Source organism: Micropterus dolomieu, linkage group LG12, assembly GCF_021292245.1.
Source record: "Micropterus dolomieu isolate WLL.071019.BEF.003 ecotype Adirondacks linkage group LG12, ASM2129224v1, whole genome shotgun sequence".
Classification (NCBI taxonomy): domain Eukaryota; kingdom Metazoa; phylum Chordata; class Actinopteri; order Centrarchiformes; family Centrarchidae; genus Micropterus; species Micropterus dolomieu.
The window spans coordinates 24,768,614-24,774,076 of record NC_060161.1 but is presented as its reverse complement, the minus strand read 5'-3'; the positions used below and the strand labels follow the sequence as shown (position 1 = coordinate 24,774,076).

General features: G+C 38.5%; 1 long non-coding RNA gene across 1 annotated transcript; it reads right to left on the bottom strand.

Annotated features, from left to right (window-relative positions):
• Positions 1-471: 471 nt before the first annotated feature.
• LOC123980171 lies at positions 472-3,207 on the bottom strand. The gene is made up of 2 exons (XR_006827395.1): positions 2,958-3,207; positions 472-724 (listed from the first exon to the last, which is right to left on the bottom strand). It is a non-coding gene; the product is annotated as an uncharacterized LOC123980171 (long non-coding RNA).
• Between the last annotated feature and the right edge of the window lie 2,256 nt (positions 3,208-5,463).

Genomic DNA, 5,463 nt, shown 5'->3' with positions numbered 1-5,463 from the left:
ACGTAACAGTCTTTTTCTACGCCGCTGTTACGGAGATCCGGACTGCTAACGTTATGTGAAGCACACATGGTTGCAGGATTATGTGCAAATCTTGGAATGAGCAAATGCAAGTATTGATTTTTTTTTAAAACCAAGTCATTTTCAAGTCATCTGTCTCAAGTCTAAGTCAAGTCAAAGTCTTTTGTCTGTTTTTGTCAAGCAAGTCTCAAGTCTTCCAATTTGCAACTCGAGTGCCCCACCTCTGGTTAGACACCTCATATAATAATGGTTCCCAAACTGGAGGAATAAATAACATAAATCTGAGAGGTCACCAAATAATTAAATTTAGGGATAAGAATGGGGTAAATTTACACTATGTGTCCTTGCCTCTGCCAAGAACTCTTGTCATGAAGGGTTATAAGCAGACATTGTGTCACAGTTACACAATGGTGAGAACCCAAAAGCAGAAACACAGAATACTGAGTCAGGTCATTTGAGCAAAGAAGGATTTATTAACACAACACTTGATATTGAGTGTGGGGCAGTCTGTGGCTCTGGGGAGGTTTGAGTTTTGAGACAGGAGAGAGAGCGGATACAGGCAGGAAAGCAGGAAGTGTAATCAGGCAGGAGAAGTCCAGGATCAGAGTGAAGTCTGATCCACCTTGAGAGAACACAGATCCCGGGGGAAGGATTCAGGGTCCAAGGCAAACAGAAGTGGAGGCACGAGTCAGTCCAGGGTGGAAGACTGCAGGGAAAGGAAAACAGGAAAAAGCCAAACTATGAAAGACACACAAAGCTGGCAGGGACCTGACTGGTATTTGAAGAAGAGCAGATGATGATGAGTGGCAGCCAGTAGCCCGACTCCTGCACATCTGACTCTACTCCTGTAGCAGCGTGTATGACACATTGCTTCATTTAAGGTTCCACAAGCTAAAATGGTTTGGAACCACTTACTTGTGAGATTATCATTTCACCAAGCACAACATTTACAAATTTATATAGACCAAAAAGCTATTTTATTTTTTGTCTCAAAAGACCACAAAACCTTATTCCATCTGTACCTTTTAGCAAAAGCGTCTTTGATATTTTTTTCAAAAGCCCTAAAGCCCTTTATATGTGTATGTGTACTATATATAGTTATGTAATGTTCTATTTTGGATTTGGTCATTATGTATTTGTGTTATAGGACCCCCTTGAAAACGAGGTGCTGCATCTCAAGGCGCTATCCTTCAATAAATTAAATTCAATAACGCTGCGACTGGTGAAACAGTTGTACACATGCATAGTGTCGCCCATCTTAGCCATAGAACCTGCAGCTACTTCAGAGTTACTACAGACATCTTGATGGCACAGACACTTGGTTTTTGCAAAAACAATTGGCTACACCAGTTGGTATTATCAACATAGCTATGCCATGTGTTTTGTCTGGGTAAGAGGTCAAGTTGACTTACTTATATCTCTCTCCTCTCTAACCTGTAGCTTCCAGTGCCAGTGCATCTAATGCAATTTGTCACTCTTCTTTTCCATCACAGACCCATATGTGCACGTGAAACAAAGCAGCCCGGATGAAATTTGTAAATTAGATTTCCTTTCAGACTCCCATGTCAGAAGGAGACTCCCATGTAATAGCAGGTGCCTCTTTTTTAAAGGACTAAAGGTGTAATTCAGTTACTCTTCATTCAGTCTACTTTATGCTAATGCACTCAGGTGTCTTGCAAGTCACTTTGGACTAAACAGTACATGCACTATAAAGGAACGCAATGAATCTGGAATAGAGGTTATGTTTTTATATTACACATATTTCTCAGCAAATGCTAATAAAACAATCAACAGTTTTCTTAGAGAACTAGCTGTACACACACTATCACCAAAATAAAACCGAACAAGAAAGATGACGAAGAACAGATCTCAGTTAGGAGCTTGACAAGAAACATGACAGCTCATTTAAGGCAGGACGATAATAGCTTTCGACAGAGAAATGCATGAGTATTCTGTTTGTTGAACAAGTTAATGACTTGTTCTTAACTGATATCTTACTTAAAACAAACATCATCGTTCTGGGTGAAAGTGTACAGAACTGGAATTACTGTTTAGGGGAAATATCTGGTTAAATCAATAACCAGGTATTTAGCAAATGTACTCAAACTTTGACTGGATTTCCATTTGCTCATGTTCGGCTGTAGTGTGGTGTTTTTGTATGATGTGCATTGTTTGTTTGTTTTGTTGATATTTTAAAACAAATATCAAATAATTAAATGTGTGAGAGGTCAGTTCATAGTTACAAGATTGCTAATGTTTTTTATTTTAGTTTGGTTATTTCCTTCTGGTAACTGTTCTGTATTGGTTATCGGGACCTATTAGTGTGGATTTTACCATCTCTGCACCTCAGAGCACTCACCTCCAACACTCATGTCCATTCAGTATCTGAACAGCAAGGACGTAACATCATTATTCCTAATTGCACTTCATGTTTACTTATTCTGATCTTTACTGAGAGATAAAAGTCTATAGGGACAGCTCAATAAATAAACATTTTTTTATACTGTCCTGAAAATCGCTTGTGTGGATCACCAAAATAAGGTGTCCTGGTGTGTCAAGGTCTTCTTTCCTGCTTTATTTCATGTTGGAATAAAATAATTGTTAAATATTCAACTGCCAAGTGTTCTTTATACCTTCACTTTCTTTTCATTAAATCATGCTGGAATGTTTGCTGAAATTGATTGGATGTGGCATTGACTTTTTGCTTACTAACTGACAGATCGCCTACGTATCAGGCTCACCATAGCTCTCAATTTGCTCTGCCTTGGCTCCGGCTTTCACCTGCTGACTGCCCTGTGCTATGTACGATTACAACGTGGGGCAGCAACTGCAAAGACAAATGTCCTTTTTTCAAAGCTACCACATCTTACTCACTTAATCTAATGTTATTGACATAGACAAACTCAAGTTCCCTATACCTTAAAGAAGGAGGGACTTACCGTGACTTCAGGCAGGAATTCCTAAATAGTCCTCAGCTCCTTTTCTGCATTTGCTTTCTCTCTGCATTTTCTGCAAGAACTGTCTCCTTTCAGTTTTTCAGTTTCAGCCCCAAGGGCCTCCTTGAAATGATTTTTCTTCAAATTTTTCTTCACATACAATTTCAGTGCTTGAAAACAGTACTCGTCTCTCCCCCTCTCCGCTATATTTCCCAGCCAGGGAATGTCGAAGCTGCATTCTTTCCCATTCCCCTCTCCGTCTGTCCAGCTGTCCCACGCATTCCCACCTCCCTCCCCTCCCCTCTCCTCCTTTCAGCTAACAAGAACACTACAGTCCCTCTCTGCAATGTTTCCATTCCCCTCCCCAGAGGAACTTGAAAATGAATAGACAATGAAAAGCCGTTACACCACACAGATGTAGCTAATTGCAAAAAAACTCAATAACTTCTTATAACTTCTTATTGTTCAGTTATTGATTAAATTGCACCTTCTTTATTCCTGGTGGGACATAATTAAGTCTGTTCGTAATTAAGCTTGATTTGATTAAAAGTGTACTCAAATAATAACTGCTAAAATGGGTCTGTTCCTGCACTTGTTTCGTATTTATGATATAATATATAGGCTAATATATGTTCCGAAATGTCTCATAATGAAAGAGGACTGTTACCATTTTTACATGATAGGAAAAAAACATGCCAAGTAGTTTATTTTTAGCAGAATGGATTTTACTCCAACAGAACATTGTGAAAGTTGTAAGTTGTTCATTTAACATTTGTATCCTGGGATTGAAATTGCCCTTTTGCCACACATCTGACACTAAAGAAGGGTTAAAGGGCAACTCCACTGATTTGGTATGCTGCTTCCACATCATGAAAGAGACACATTATAAGGAATGGTCAAAATTAATACTGCAGAGGTTAGGATTTGCTGACTTTTAGTCAGGTAAAAATATACATTACCGCAGTTGAGCGGCAGCAGGGACCTGGCGGTTTTTAACAGTAGATGCTCTAACGTTATATGGATCGGATATGCCCAACACGTTCAGTTTGTGTTCAAATCTTTCTTTTTCTTAAGTTGAAAGGTGAGCCAAATAAAATTTGACTGCTTTTGCGGCGTCTCTACGGGGGAGTCGCGGTGTGAACCGCTATGTTGGTCGTTGTTTTGCGCTCCATGTCACGTGACTGAAAACTATGAATAAAATGCCCCAATAAAAACACGTCTCCGAGCTAAAGGCAAGATTACCCTGATGACATCATCAGGAACCATTTTCTCAGACTGTAGACGGTGACACACACAGTGTCTTACATCTTTTATGGTTTTATTGCCCCAAAATGGTGCCACTAGTTGCTAAATTCAACATATGGTTTATGGTTAGACTGCTACAATGAGAAAGGGAATGGACTGTTTTGAGCAGTGCCACTACAATAGTTCAATAGGGCCCCTTGTGTGTATTGGATGATACAATAATGGAAAAGTAGAGTCCAGAAAAGGAACTTTCTGTAAACAGAGGTGATCTTTTAGGTGACCTCTTCATCAAGTCATTAGTTCATTTTGTAAATTATGTGAAATTAATATGCAACTCCTTTAAACCCACAGGATTGTGCAACACCTAATGCACCATATAATTTGAAGATGTGTTTCCTGGCTGTGCTTTATTTGTGTAATAGTGCCTTTTAAAAATGTTCCATCGCAGTATGTTAATAGCTATAACTGATTTAAGCACATTTTGTCATCAGAAAGTCTAATCATGTGGTATGTAAAATGTCAGCAATTCTATAAGAAAATATTCCAAATCAATCAATTAACTTGATTGAACAAAACAATGCACTATTTTTTATTATAGAAACGTCTTTAATACAGTTATAAAACAAAACATTCCATCATCAGAGCTTCACATTCTAAATGGCGACGCACATAAAATATATGGTCACATTTTTTATGATGTCTTGCCTACTTAAAGGGATGATGATTGTATTCCAGCTGTTGTTGATGTTTTATTGTACATTTTGAAATACTTTTCCTATTTAGTTTTTGTGGACTTATTATTTTGTTGCCATACCCAGCAACAGCAGTAGGTGTCAGCAGGAGTCAATGCATGGTCCCATGCCTTGGTGCTGCAACACAACACAGGCAAAACTTGATGAGATAGGCATATGTGTCTGTCCAACCTAAGTTTTCCATCTTTCACAAAGTGCCTCCTACCTTTCTGTGAGCATTTGCTTAAACTCCTCTCAGAGTTGACTGAGCTGACTCAGAGGAGGTTTTAAGTAGTCCATTAAAATATTCTGTAATTTAGCTATTTCTACAATTCTATTTCTACAATTATTTTACTTTTTAAATCTCCATGAAGGTGTTTATAAGATCACTTTAAAATATAACTTTTGCTGCCCAGCCAACTTTTGTTGCCTGTGCCTTTTATTATGGATGTAGCCAACCAAACCCCTTGCTTTGCAGTAGCACAGGCTGCCAATACAATCTGATTATTCCTGAAGCATCAAAATAATCTTCA